Source organism: Ipomoea triloba, chromosome 13 (assembly GCF_003576645.1).
Source record: "Ipomoea triloba cultivar NCNSP0323 chromosome 13, ASM357664v1".
In the NCBI taxonomy this organism is placed as follows: domain Eukaryota; kingdom Viridiplantae; phylum Streptophyta; class Magnoliopsida; order Solanales; family Convolvulaceae; genus Ipomoea; species Ipomoea triloba.
In genome coordinates, this window is record NC_044928.1 from 17,429,032 (window position 1) to 17,444,957 (window position 15,926).

Consider the following 15,926-nt stretch of genomic DNA (forward strand, 5'->3'; position numbering starts at 1 on the left):
AGAAACCCGGAGGCTGTTCAACGGTACACCTCTTCTTTTCTTCGAGAAGTCCGTTCAGAAAAGCGCTCTTGACATCCATCTGATATACCTTAAAATCTTTGAAGGCGGCATATGCGAGAAAGATGCGTATGGCTTCGAGACGTGCCACTGGAGCGAAGGTTTCATCAAAATCTATTCCTTCCTCCTGACAGTAGCCTTTGGCAACAAGTCTGGCCTTGTTCCTAACAATAACTCCATCCTCATTCATCTTGTTTCTGAAAACCCACTTTGTACCAATGACATTCTGATGATGAGGTCTCGGAACTAGTTCCCAAACGTCGTTCCTCTCGAACTGATGAAGTTCCTCTTGCATTGCTTGCACCCAATCTGCGTCGCTTAGAGCCTCATCGATCACCTTAGGCTCTATTTGAGATAGAAAACAAGCAAACATGCTTTCTCTGTAAGCTGATCTGGTTCGAACTCTGTCACGTACATCTCCGATCACTTGATCAGCAGGGTGATTTTTCAGCCATCTTAGGTCGGGTTGCGGCTCCTCAGTTGATACTTCCATTGAAGGTTGAGATATGGGTTGAACATCTATGATCTGGTTTTGATCAACTGAGTCAGGCGCTTTCTTCTTGGTAGACTCTTCATCATCTGATTCTGACTGGAGTTCTGCTACGTCTCGAACTATCGACTGCTTGTCTTCGAGAGGTAAGTTTGATCTCTCGATAGACTCTGGCTGATCTTTCTCAACAGCTTCCGTTGTCTTTGATGGTTGATCTGTTGATGCCCTTTCATCAAAGGTAACATGTATGGACTCTTCAACCACCAAACTCCGCTTGTTGAAGACTCTGAGTGCTTTGCTTGTCGATGAGTATCCCAGAAATACTCCATCATCTGCCTTTTCTTCAAAAGTTCTTCGTTGAGTCTTCCCATTGTTGTGAATATAGCATTTGCACCCGAATGAGTGGAAGTGGCTTACATTCGGTTTTCTTCCATTCCACAACTCATATGGAGTCTTTCCAACTCCTTTTACTATCAAGGACCAATTTTGGGTGTAGCACGCTGTGTTGATTGCTTCTGCCCAAAATCCTTGTGATATGTTGGCTTGCGAGAGCATGGTCCTTGCGGCTTCTTTGAGAGTTCTGTTCCTTCTTTCAGCAACCCCGTTTTGTTGAGGTGTTCGAGCAGCTGATAGTTGATGATGAATTCCGTTCTCGTTGCAGTAGCTCTCGATTACTTGATTAACGAACTCTCCACCTTGATCTGACCGGATCTTTAGTATCGAGACTTCCTTTTCAACTTGAACTTGTTTCAAGAGATTTGGTAGGGCAATTTTTGTCTCGCTTTTCTTGGTTAAGAACACGGTCCAAGTGAATCTTGTGTAGTCATCCACTACCACAAGAGTGTACTTCTTTCCCTTTATGCTGGGTGGATCCACTGGGCCAAATAAGTCCATGTGAAGAAGACTTAATGGTCTAGTGGATGATGTCTCGGCTTTGCTCTTGAAAGAGGATTTGATCTGTTTGCAACGTTGACATGCCTCACAGATTTTATCCTTTCGAAACGTCACTTTGGGCAGTCCTTCCACTAAGTTCCTCTTAGTAAGCTTGTTGATAGTCTTGAAGTTCAGATGACTAAGCTTACTATGCCAATCCCAGCATAAATCTTCCTTGCTCCTTGCTAGCATACATAGGGATGGTTTTGCAGACCTCCAATCCACTATGTACATGTTTCCTTTCCTTGCTGCTTCCAAGACGACTTCGAGAGATTCCTCGCTCATAATCTGGCATTTGCTTTTGGTGAAGATAACTTTGTAGCCCTTGTCACAGAACTGGCTTGTACTAAGGAGATTGAACTTGAGCCCTTCAACGTAGGATACTCCCTTAATAACCAGCTCATTCTTTTGAATTTCACCAACAGCTTTTGTGCGTCCCTTCTTCTCGTTGTCGCCAAATGTCACCAAGGGACCTTCGATAGGTTGGATGTTCTCTAGCAGTGTTAGATTTCCCGTCATATGTCTCGAACATCCACTGTCAATGAACCACATGTCCCTGGTGTCCTGCAAGGCAATTAAGCAAGTTTAGGTACCCAAACTTTGGGTCCTGGTGGGTTAGTGAGTTTAGGCATCCATTTATACCTTGTGCCCATTATTCCAGGCCTAGGCGCAATGTAGCCATTGTACGTTTGATAATTATAAGGAATGCTAGCAAAGGTTTTAGGCCTCTTTGGTGCATAAATCAACTTAGGTAGAGACTTTTCGACCGGCTTATGCACCATGCCTTTCATACGCTGTTTGGTCATGTGAAATTGCTGAAAGTGAGGTTTCTTCCAGAACTTGTGATTTGATGACCAATTCTCACTAGATGGATAGAGTCTTCCTTTCTCCATCCGTGAGTTCCTAACTATGTGGATCTCAGACCTTCCATATTTGCCTTGAGGTGCATTATATGGAGTGTAGCTCTTTTTGTACTTGGAATGGCCTTGCGAGAGATAGCAAGGTGATCTCTCGATATTGTTTACCCGGCCATTCTTCGTAGCTTTCCTATACTTTCCATTGCTGGTGTATAGGGACGGTTTATGAATAGCTACTCTGGTCTTTTCTGTTGGTCCTTTATGACCTTTATTTGGTTTGGGTTGAGATCCTCCATTTCTTGAAGTTCCCAAACCATTGGTCTGTTTATCTCTCGAGAGATGGTCTTGATGGAACCCTAGACCGGTTCTATCACTTGTAGGTCTGTGATCAACCACCATTTTCTCCATAGCTTTGGAGGAATTAGTGTATGATGCTATGACCTTTCGAAGATTAAGCTCTCTCGTCTCTCGAGCTTTGCACTCTTCAGATAGTAGGATTACTTTGGCTTCTAACTCACTTACTTTGAGAGTCAGCTCCAAATTCTCTTTCGAGACGTTCTTAAGCATATCTCTTTCAGCAGTTAGCTTGCTGTTTTCATCCATCACTCTAGCATGAGTGCTATTGGCGATGTTAAGGTTCCTTCTGAGCGATTCCAACATCTCGAAGGGGTCCTCATCGCTTTTAAATGAAGAACAACGAGAGGTAGAAGTAGAGCAGCGAGATGTAGGAGTAGAGGTTACCTCGTTGTCAATGGCCATTAGGCATTGATTCTCCTCTTCCTCGGTGTATAAGCAGATGAGCCCCCTCTCATCCTCTGAGCTGCTGCTGCTTTCGCTGGAGCTCGACGTCTCGGACTCCTCGATTGTCCTCTCGAATTCTTCAGCAACAAGCGCCTTCCTGCGCTGATACGTCTTTGATGATCCTTTGAAGCCACCTTGTGTTGGCTTCTCCCTGGATTCCTCTATTCTCTTGGAATCCTTGCCTTCTTGGCCCTGATGCTTGCTTACTAGTGGGTAAGGGCATTCGGCCTTGAAATGTCCCGGTCTTCTACAGTTGTAGCATAGACCCTGATTTTCCTCCTCCGTCCTTCTGGATGGATATCTCTCATTTTTCCTTCTTGAGGAGGAAGGTGAACTTTTGTTGCTCTCCTGGTTCATCTTCATGTATTTCCTGAACTTTCTCACAAAGAGAGCAAACTGTTCGTCAGACATAACATTCATAGGATTAGAGTCTGACCTTGAAGATGTGGATGGTTGCTCAGCAACAAGTGCTACGTTTCGTCGATCCACAATGTCCTCATCTCTTGGGAACATCTCGAACTCGAAGGCTTTGAGATCCCGGAAGAGTTTGTCTGTTGTGGTTTCCTTCAGATCTCGGTGATCTCTCATCGTGATCACCTTTACTTCCCACTCCTTAGTGAGGCCACGTAAGACCTTCAGGTTCAGCTCCTTTTGTGGGATCTCCTTTTCAAGGTCACTGATCTCGGTTGTGAGCTTCATGAACCGAGACTCCATGCTGTCGATGCTCTCTCCTGGCTTCATCTTGAAGTCTTCGAACTTCTTCATGGCCACGGTGAGCTTGTTTTCCTTTTCCTGTTCGTCACCTTCACCAATTAACATCAAAGTATCCCATACCTCTTTTGCCGTTTTGCACTTCCTCACTTTTGGGAAGATGGTTTCGTCTATAGCTCTGAAGAGAATATCCTTGGCAATATTGTCCAGGTTGTTTCTCTTCCTATCATCACTGGTCCATTCTTCCCTAGGTTTTGGGATGTACTTTGGTGTTTCTTGGGTTTGAACTGCAGCAGTATTAACCATTAGGATCTTGACTGGTCCAGAAGTTATAACCTCGGCCATCTCATCATGGAGGGCTGATAAGTACGCAAGCATGCGTGTTTTCCAGTCGTCAAACCTGCTAAGATCAAAGAGAAGATGTCTCGACAACATGCTGTCCATATTGAAAAATTATCTCGTGCTTTGAAAATATGTAAGAAGATTTTTCAAAGAAGGATCTCTAGGCAAATATAAACAAAGGGTTTATATCGATCAGAGAACCCGCTCTGATACCAATTGTTGGTCCCAAGGGGATGGGGTACAAGTCTAGAGGGGGGGGGTGAATAGACTTGTATAAGATTTTGCAAATCTTTTCGACCTCTCGTGTGTATTGAACTTAGGATGTTTAGGTTCGATACCTCACGAGGTGAAGACAAAGTTTTATGCGCAGCGGAAATGTTATCCCCTTTTAGTTAGCACGAGTTTGAGTTAGTTCGAGAGGTGCGTTTATATGCAGTGCAATCGAGAGGTTAGCGAGAGATAAAAACAGTAAGTAAATGCAAGAGAGATTTTTAAGTGGTTCGGCCAACCCGCCTACGTCCACTCTTCTTCCAGAAACTCCCTGGAAGGATTGCACTAAAAACTTCCCTTTTTAGTACAATATCGAGCGCTTGAGCTTTGATCACGAAGCCCGCCTCAAGCCTCAGGTTTTTCGCCCCGCTTCTTGTTACTCCACCTCTCGAGCACTTGACCTTTGATCACCAAGCCCGCGTCAAGCCTCAGGATCTTCACAAGACAGCTCCCAGGTTACTCCGCCTCTCCAAGGTCTTTCTCCCCGCTTCCAGCTACTCCACCTCTCGAGCACTTGACCTTTGATCACCAAGCCCGCGTCAAGCCTCAGGTTTCTTTCACTCGGACAGCTGCCAGGTTACTCCACCTCTCTTGCTTAATCCAAAGCAAGGTGTTTTTGGTTGTCACAGTTGAATGTAACAGACTCCAATCTGACCACAAGCTATCGTTGAATCAACTTCGATGTAGAGCAGCTTTGGTCACCTTCTGGATGTATAACAGTTTAGCTTTGTAACTCTCTTCGAACACTAAGATGTGTTCTCTCGCTGTATTGAATATCAGGATGATATTCCAAGTTAAGCACTTTGCACTGGAACGTTTTTATCAGACACCTCTTGTTAACCTCTTGACCTTTTTCACAACCCCTTTTTCTTCCACTTGTTCACTATTGTGTCTTTACGTCCTTATATATGAGAGTAGAAGAATAGTTCCGTTGGAGGGAAAACTATTCCGTTTGAAATTGGTCTCCCACGCCGAACATGGGTCTTTGCACAATTTCAGCATTTTTCATGGAGTAGTGGTCTTGTAACTTGAGCCTTTTGTTTTGTAGTGAATATTCCATATTCCACTTTCTTGAGTTCATGCTTCACTTGCTTCTTTTGGATAAAGTTACTCTTTTTATGTTCCCATCATTCCTTGTTTGGGGAATCTGACCACTTCAGGATTGGTGCACTTCTTGACCGTTTGTGGTGGAGGTCTGACGTGTCATCCACTTCCGTCCATTTTGAAACCTCCCGCTCAGCACCTCTTCAATATTTTATCTCCATGATATTCTTCTTCTCCAAACTTAGAGTATTTTGTCTGCACATGTTGACTAACATTCAGCCTCTTGGAGAAGTGCCGGTTTATCGAGACCATAAAAGATGTCTCGACCACTTGATGTTTCAATCCCATGTATCGAGAGGTCTATCTCTCGAATATTCTTTACGTCTCGAACTCGATAGGTATATCGAGAGGTCCTTACCTCTCGAACTTGGCTTGTGTCTCGAGACTTAGTTGATGTCTCGTAGACCCTTATTCCTCCAGAGTTGTCTCGTGCCTGCTTCTGATCTATCTGTTTGCTTACAACACGAAAACTTCTAAGTTGTTCAAACAAGTTTACCTTAAGCTTAAATATTTCCCGAGTTGAGCTCAAATTACCCGGTTGTATTTTCGCTCTTAGTTTACTTATCGAACTTACATTGTTTTGCCTATGTATCGAGACTTGGGGATTCTTACTTAACAGTTGGTATCATCAAAACCTATTACATGATGTTCCTAACAATTTTCAGTTATAGGAGAGGCAACACGATGGTTGGAAAGCCAAGACGACAATCATTTCAAAACGTGGCAACAGTTGCATCGTGAATTCATTAAGGAGTTCTTTCCCATTACAAAAACTATGAGGATTAGAAGGCTGATACAAGACTTCAAACAAGGAAGACTTGAAAGTTTGGGAGAGGCTTGGCGAAGATTCAAAGTTCTTAAAAGGCAATGCCCACAAGATCTGATGCACCCATGGGACATGATTAGCTCATTCTATGGAGGGTTGACAGATGAAGGAAAACTGTTGCTTGACTCATCCTCCAGCGGTGCCTTTGTCTCCCTAGCCTTACAAGAAGCTGAAGAACTAATCGAGAGAATATCTAATAACACATCCTGTTGGTATGACCGGAGAGGAGATCATGGAGGAATATATGAAGTTGATAATCGGGTGGCAAATGAGGCCAAAATAGAAGCAATGAATCACGAAATGAAAAAGCTACAGGCTATGGTAGAAAATATGGAAGGAAAGCCCAAGCCTTGCATGGCTTTGGCACTTTATTGTAATATCTGTGGAGGACCTCATGACACCAATATTTGCACTTCTCCGTCTGCATCTGAGCAAGTTGAGGCGGTAGATTACCAAAGGAACTCCAACTTCAGTGCTTATGGACAAAACCAAAGATCAAACAACAATTGGAAACAGGGAAAGGGTTGGAACAATAGCAACAATGATGGATATCAAGCGCCAGACAATACAACTATGGAAGCAATCCTGCATATGGACAGAATGACAAGAACAGACTGATGTACAATCAAAACCAAGGAAATGGAAATCAAATGACCCAGTTCAGACCACAATACAACTCTCAACTTGACTTTACTCAACAAAGGAGGGATGACATCCGTGAAGTAGATGAAAGACTTACAAGGACGATCATGGAACTCAAGAATGATCGGGCAAATCTGAAACAAGAGATTACTCAAGAGATTAGACAAGAAATTTCTAGTCTTCGACAAGAGTCTAAGGCTACACTTAAGACAATTGAGAATCAGATTTCTCAAATGTTTAAAATGATGTCGGATAGACACTACAAACAACTCCCGAGTAACAGTGAGAACAATCCGAAAGAGAGAGAACGCCATTGATGCCAAGGAAGAAAAACATGTGAAGTGTGATCCAATGGATGCCATTTGTGGAAAATGTCAATATAAGGTAGATGACCAAAGAAACGAGACTACCTCTTGTAGTCCCATTCTCGAACTAAAGAATGCGAGCGGTTCATGCAGCATTTCAATGAAGGAAAACAAGGAGAAAACCACTTCGGAAGAATGCCAAAAAGAAAAGGAGCTACCACGAGACAACATCAAATGTTCAAAAGAGAAAGAGACGGCTCGAGAAGGAACAATTAATGCTTTTATCCAAAAATTTTTTAATAACAAAGAATGCCATGAATTGTTTGAGAATGACATTTGTGATAATTTTACCTGTTTAAGCCAAGAATCTTCGGCTTGCTTGACTGAGGGTTACCCCAGAAAGAAGGGTGACCCTGGAGCTTTGTTGATTCCTTGTTCTATACAAAATTTGGAACCTCGAAATGCTCTTGCTGATCTTGGTGCTTCTATTAATGTCATGTCTTCAAATCTTTTTGATAAATTGAACTTACCATGTTTGAAACCGACGAGGCTAACTCTACGTTTAGCTGACGGAACCACACGGTATCCTGAAGGCTTAGCGGAAGATGTTCTAGTAAGAATAGGAAAATGTTTTGTGCCTGTCGATTTTATTGTTTGTAAGATGGGTGATGATGATCCCCATGAATCCTTAATTCTTGGAAGACCATTTCTGGCTACTTGTCATGCACGAATAGATGTAAGTTCAGGTGAAATTACCCTGAGATTTGATGGACAAGCCACAAATGATGAAAAGGAAAGAGCGACAGAAGAAATTGATGACGATGAAAGGGCAAAGGTCAAACCCAAGATGAAACCAAAACCGAAGTGGAGAAATGATAAGCTTACATGGAAAAACACGTGGGTACCAAAATGCTTCTTACCCACTACCAAAGAATATGGTTGAATTCTAAACAAGGTATGATGCGTCTAGCCAATGACGTAAACCGTGGCGCTACTTGGGAGGCAACCCAAGATTTTAATAATATGCTTTACATCATTTTTATGCTTTCGTTTTTAATGTTTTTGTTCTAATAAATTGCTACAATCAAATGGAACCATGTTTTGAGGACTAACTTGTAGGAGTCGGGACTAAAAATTGCTTTGGAAAGGCTCATTTTGGACTTAGGTATGAAGGGAAAGACCAAAACCGGAAGAAAACAATGCAGAGGACTGCCACTTGAGCTCACACGTGTGTAGCCGTGCGTGGGAACGAGGCAGTAGCCTCCCACGCACGCTTACACCCGTGTAGCCATGCGTGGGAGCGAGACAGAGAGCTCCCACGCACGGTCACACGAGTGTGACCGACGTGAAAGCCCTCCCACGACTTTAAATCACCCCTTCGGATCTCCCACGCCATTTTGCTCCAAAATCCCTATTTTCTCTTCTCTTCTCCACGCAAGGTGAATCCAATACTCAAGGTTTGAATATCCACTCTATTTTTACTTCAAAGAAGATCAAAAACATCACCATCAAGGTAATTTCTCATCTTTTTAACTATTTATCCTTGAGTATTCATAAGTATGTAAGAGCTTGAATGTGAAATTTGTTCTCATTCCCTTGCATGATTTTGAATATTTTAAATGTTTAAATTGGTTTATAATGCTTCATAGAACTATCCTTTGATGTTTTCTTTCATTATTGATGGTTACATCGATGGATTGTTATATATTTTTGAGCTTCAAGTGTGAACACCATTGATGAACAAATGGGTTTGTTAGATTTCTTGTTGGAATTATGAAATTGATGCTTGAATTGATGTGTAAACTTGTTGTAGAACTATTTTATGCCATCAATTTGATTTTTCACATGCTACATTGCCCAAATTGAACTTTCAATTTCAAACCCTAATTTTTGAATTTGGGGAAGAAGATGAAGTTGTCTTTTTGAAATTCTTGACTTTTAGAGTTGACTTCTTATTTGACTATCAAATTGAAATATCTTATGATGAATATTTGCATGTGTGTGATAATGGAATGATATTGTTGATATTATTATGCTAGAATTGTCCAAAATATAGGGGAAACTATGGCAAAATTTTCGAAAATTCTTAGCCCTATATGTTTGTAATCCATTATCTTGACAAGAAATTTTACACAATTACAATGGTGACTTATTTTAGAAATAATTATTCAAAACCAATTATCATGAATGTAAATTTCTATAATTTGTAGGATGGGACGCTCAAAGGAAATCGCAAAGAAATCAAAGCACGATCATGGTGAATCGAGCCGGTCGAGAACACGGCAGCAAGCTACAGTTCAACGAGCTCCCCAGGAGCCGGGGTCAAGGTCATTAAAACACTTGACACCCATCCAACTTACAACAGTGGATAACTACAAGGGGAAACAGCTTTTAGTTGGCCGCCACTTCGACGATAACATTTTTAGAGAATTCGGTTGTTTGGATAAAGTAAACGGGCTTCTTAGGCACCCACAACTCTGCTATCTATTTGAGTGGAGAGGACCTACATATGCGCCTGTTACTTATGAATTCTTGGCGACCTTGGAAATTCGAAAGGAGGTCAATGATGCAAGAGAATCCATTTCGTTCACTCTATTTGGCAACCACTACAGTATGTCGGTTAAAACTTTGGGTATCACGCTCGGATTCCATGATGCCGTGAGCGTAACTATGCCTTATTTCAGAGATTTTAAGGAGGACTTTGATTCAGAGGCGGTAGCTGTTCAATATTGGAGAAGCATCACCAACAATGCCCCATACAACTCTTCAAACTTAAAGGCAAACCTCATCACCCGCAATGCTTTAAAGGCTATTAGATTAGCCATTGCTATAAACCTCTCCGGTAGAACCACAAATCGCAACAAGGTATACAAACAGGATTTGTTTTACATGTGGTGCATGGAGAATGAGGTTGACATCAACATGGGCATTCAAGCTAGAAAATGGCTCCAAACCCATCAAAAGTCTATGGTTCAAACAGTGTTTATAGGACCTTTCGTTACAAAATTGTGCTACAGGTTGGGCCTATTGGACCGGTTGATGGGAGAGAACGCTGAAGGTTTCACGATTCCTTTCTCCGTGGGTGAGTTCTTTGCCGCAGAATTAAAGCTTGGAGGTGATGATGCACCGGATCTGGCAGCTTCTGATGATGAGGAAGAAGAAGAAAACGAGGAGGATGATGCTGCACAGGAGCATGGCCCTACTCCCATGGATTGGGACACGACGCAGAACTTTCATAGGCAGCTCCATGATGAACAGATGAACTACTGGCGTGAGAAGCAAACATGGCAGGAAGGACATTTTACATCAATCTCTATAAGACAAGATGTCCACACCGAAGACCTCAACCGCATGAGAAGGGCGGTGGAGGAAAATGATAGGAGAATTGCTACTCTCGAAGCTAGATTCGATAGGCAATTCCAGCCCTTCGGTGATAACTGATGCCTTCCTTCGACTGTCCTCAATCCTGACCTATTGACACTTGATACTGAGTTCCTTGACACTAGTTACTATGGTTGTTGGTTCCATCTGAACATTAGGATCCCTACGCGCGGGGTTCCGACTTTTATTTCTTTATTTCTTTACTTTGCTTTACTTATCTTTATTGATTTATGTTATTTACTTTATAACTGCTTTACTTATTGCATTTCTATTCGAATAATTCTGCTTAATTATATGCTTTATTATCTAAGTTTCTGTTTTTAATTGCTTTTATATTTCTATCAGCTTATAATAATTAAATAGTACTCCGAAAACCCTTTTTGTATGTTATGTCTCCATTTCTTATAGAGCATTTATGACGGGAGCAGGCCTATGCTGGAAGCTAAAGTGTGGAAAGAGGGATGCATACTTGGTTTATCCTCTTATCCCTTTTCTAATTTTAAGCCCCGTTTTGATCTTTAAAGTGTGGAAATATTTTCTTTATAGCTTTGTGTATGCGTATATTATAGTTTACCATGTTTATTAGGATCGTTTGATCCTTATTCGTTCCTTTACCCTGTACCGTATGGAAACATCGAGGACGATGTTTGTTTTAAAGTGTGGAAAGGACGCACTTTGTGCTTTACATGCTTACATGCTTAGCATAAGAAGTTGTAGCTCTTGGGAATGATAAGCGGGTGCATTTGCAGTTTTGAAAAGAGAGTTATTATTTGTGTTATCTAGAGAGAATTTTGACTGGATGCCCAAAAAAATTTTTACTCTCGAAATATCTTTGAGGAAGTTACTTTTTGCACCCATGAGAGTGTTTAGAGCCAAATAAGTTTATATTCTTGCCTGCTTGCATGATGTTCACCTCTTATTTATGTAGGACCTTAGTCAAGGATCTCTCGAAGTGGGAATGTGCACTTTTTAATTTGAGAAAGATAAAACTAGCGAGGCCCAGAATTGAACTAACCTTGGTAGGGCATGGGGCAAAAGGTGAGCCTATTGGTAAGCTTAATGAGAAAACAAAACCCTTGATCATAATTAGAAAAAGGCATGAGGGGTTGACATGAGGAGAAGTCGAAAAGGCAAAAGGCCAATCACCAAGAGTTTAAAACTGAGGGAAGCCAATTCGTTGGGTTGTGTTCGAACCATAGTCTTCGGTAAGCAAAAAGCTTTATCTGGAGTCGGTTGTTCACATAAAAAGATCCCAAGAATTGAGAAAATAGAGAAGAGGTGAGCCGCTTCGCTAGGATTCGGGTACCCATTGCACTAATATTCGAAAAAGCATGGAGCTCCATGTGAAGTCGGGTGGCTCGATGACGTTATCCTGGGAAGTGAGAAGAAAGAGGGACCGCACTAAGCCAAAAGCGGTGAGTGGTCCATGCCCCTACCCTCATTTACATTTACGTTGGGCTTTGGCGTATAAAGATGGAAAGTTGATTAGCTAGTGCACATCGTTCCCACTAGTGGGATCGGCTAGAGGCCCTATTTAAATAGAAGGTGAACCAAAACTTCAGAAATGCATGCTTGCGTATGGTGCGAGGAGTGTGATCCCTTGTTTTACATGTTTATCTACGAAAGGTTTTTATTTCCCGAAAATATTTCTTGAGTTGCTAACATCTGACCAAAATCCTTTGTAGATAACACAAATGATTTCTCCCGTTTCAACAGTCTTAGACACCCATCATTTTGACTTGCCAAAAGCTTTGTTTTGCATGAGAGAGTATCTCAGAAACTTATGTGCTTAGATAGAAAAATGTCTTGCTTGAGGACAAGCAAGAAACAAAGTGTGGAAAAGTTGATAAGACTCCGAGATACCCTTATTTTAGGCACATTTTAGGGTTTTTTATCACGCTTATAGCATCCTTGCATGGTAAATTATGTTCGTAAATGCTTGAAAATCACTAACTGATGCACAAAAGCTACTTTTAGCTTAAAAGAAGTGAAACAGGAGCCCCGGGAGCAAATAGGAGCAAAAGTTGAGCTTAAAGAGCAAACCAGGCAAGAACGGAGCCCCGAAGGACCCAACTGGATGGTCACACGCGTGTAAGCGTGCGTGAAAACTTTCCAGTAGCCTCCCACGCGCGCTCACACGCGTGTGGATGGCGTGGAGGCGGTGCTGCGCGAATTTCGACCAGGGTTGTCATTTCGGAGACTATTTAAACCCCTTTGATGAATTTTCAGAGGAGGTTCCCAGAAAATTAGTTTTCCTTTTCTTAGTTTTTCCTTTGGAGAGCTTTCTCCATTTTTTCTTAGTTTTTTAGATTAGATCAATCTCCATTGTAGAAGACAACAAGCTTGGATTGAAGATCTTCTTCTCTCTAGGTGATCTCTATTTCATTTCTATAATTTTAGCTATCTTGTTCTTGGATTAAATTAGCTTTTGCTTGAATTTCATATTATGAGTAGCTAGTTTAGCCTAGGGATTTGGATTGTGTGATTGAATATTGCTAGTGTGATGAACTTATCTCTATATCTTGGATCTATGTGTTTGTGTTGATGGATTATCTATTCTTGTCTATTGATTGTCGTTTTGATGAGATCTTGTTTGGATTTGGCCAATCTAGATGAGAGATTGAGCTCTTGACTCTTTCCAAAAGTCTTTCATGTCTTTGATTAAAGTTAGGATTTGAAGCTTGACACAATCATAGTTCCTATGGACTTCTTAAGAATAGTAGGATAGTGTGTAGCTTAAGTGTTTGATAAAATTTCTCTTAGAACTTTGGATGCTTGAAGGCACTCCTAAGTCAAAGAAGCCTTACTACACAAAGGTGGAAAAGGACTAAGACAACACACTCTTGAATAGCCAATATCCTAGCAATCCTAATCCATGACCTTAGACACTCCACTATGCAATATCCATGAACACTATCCAATCCCTACCCCTTTTACATATTTACAAAATCCTTTTTACTTCACTACTCTCTTGCACTCAAACCAACCAAATGAACTACTCTCACTCACTAATCCACCATTCACCACTCTCGAATCCTATGCATGATCCAATCAAGTAAACTCCCGAACACTTGACACACCTCCACATCCCTCCTTCGAGACCGACACTCGGGGAGTCACAGACTTTCCGTTTTAACACAAATATCTTTTGACGAATCAACCCCACTCAAGACTGCTTCACCAGTGGACTTTAAAAATTTCAAACGTGATTTTATGGCGTACATTTTAAATGGTGATGGTCAATTGTTCATAGATACGTTGTTTAAAATGCGTGAATTGTGCGAAGCATTTGGTTTTTTTTTTAAATAATCAAAATTCACCTATTATTGATAACAAAAATTCCATCTGTACAAACAAGGCCCAAAAGTGGCCATCAACACTATTTAAGGCCCAAAAAAGGCTAACATAAAGCTAAGCTTTCAACCAAAAGCCAACCCCCTCTTTGCCTTTCAACCTTCATTCTTCATCAAGTATTTGGGTTTGAATATGATGTTGATGAGGGTGATCAGCTTTCAAGGGTTTTCTTGGCGGACACAGTATCCAGAAAAAACTTTACTTTGTTTGGTGATGTTGTTTTGTTTGATGCTACATACCATACTAATAGGTTATTAATTTGTTTTTTTTTTGTGTGTATTTTGTATAGTTTAGTGGTGTATTATTTTATGTTTTATGGTGCATTTTTAGATGTGTTGTGGTGTTAACTCTTTTTGTGTTGTTCCTTATGCAGGTATAATCTAGTTTTTGTCCCCTTTACTAACATTGATAACCATAAGGGATGCATCACTTTTGGTGTTGAGCTTCTTACGAGGGAAGACACAGACTCATATGTGTGGCTTTTGAAGAGCTTTAAGAAAATAATGGACCACATTCCTATTTGTGTTGTGAAGCTCTTAAAGCACACTGAAAACCGGTCTTGAAGAGCAAAGACTAATATATTGTGAAAACCGGTCTAACATTGATAACCACATTGCCGTTGCTCAACTGTTTGGTGCATCAAAACATAGATTTTGCATGTGGCATATAATGTGCATGGTCGGAGAGAAGGTTGGACCGGTTTTGTCTAAAGACGAGGTATTTTGGAAGAAGTTGAATGATATTGTATGGGACAATTCACTTGATCCCGAGGCATTTGAGGTGCGATGGAATCATATTATGGAGGAATATGGGCTTGGTGATAATGGTTGGTTTCGTTATTTGTTTGAGTCCCGTACATTTTGGGCACCTCCATACTTTCATGACGAGTTTGGTTAGGACCACATCTAGATCGAAGCCTCAAAACAATATTTTTGGTAGTTTCTCTAATGGACATTCTAGCTTGGTTGAGTTTTTGGTGAATTGTGACAGTGATATTGGTGCACAGCGGCATGCCCAAGCAAAACTAAATGCTGATTGTGAAGCTTGTTTTCCAGTGTTGAAGACACCATTGGCGTTCGAGCGGCATGCCATGGGTGTTTACACAATTTTTGTATTTTATGATGGTACCAATCTCAATAAAGGGTAATATATTGTGCAAAGCGAATATAATTTTATGAGTAAAAACTTCACTATTCAGTATTTGACATCAAAGTTTCTTGTAGTTCATTCATTACTTGACCGAGAGTACTTCGATCTGTGTGGTTATTCTGCTTAAATGCATTTGACTTAGCCATTTTTATTTTCTGATGTACAATGTGAAGGCGAGGGACAGCTACGGAGTCCATTCTCTTCTATAATGAGGCTCTTCAAGGTTCGTATAATTTGTATGGCTTAGTTGTTTTTCTTCTTCAACAATCTCTGACCAGGGTCTGTTAGAATTTAAGATTGGATTGATGTTATCAATTGGAATGTAATTTCACACTAGTCAAATCCTATTAAAAGATTGAATCAAATCAATTACCTTGTTTAAAACATGCCCTTATAAACACGTATATTTATCTAATTTATTAGTATGGGGATGTAGCTTAGATGGTAGAGCGCTCGCTTCGCATGCGAGAGGTACGGGGATCGATAACCCGCATCTCCAATTCTTATAATATACAAGCATTAATAATTTCTGTCAATTTTTAACGTTTTGGTTCTTCGTTCTTTAACATGTTTATAAATCAAATCACAGAAGCACTCTTTTCTTTCTTATTTCTTGGAATTAACTTTTTCCTTCCTAGAGCAGGCCATTACAATTACATACAATGCATTACTTTTCCTATTGGTAGTCGTACTAATCTCAATAA

The 15,926-nt window shown here is 40.9% G+C and overlaps 1 non-coding gene and 1 pseudogene across 1 annotated transcript; both read left to right on the forward strand.

The window, feature by feature from the left end:
• Positions 1-15,926, forward strand: part of LOC116001289 — a 75,897-nt pseudogene that overhangs the window by 16,188 nt on the left and 43,783 nt on the right.
• TRNAA-CGC lies at positions 15,649-15,721 on the forward strand. Its single transcript has one exon. It is a non-coding gene; the product is annotated as a tRNA-Ala (tRNA).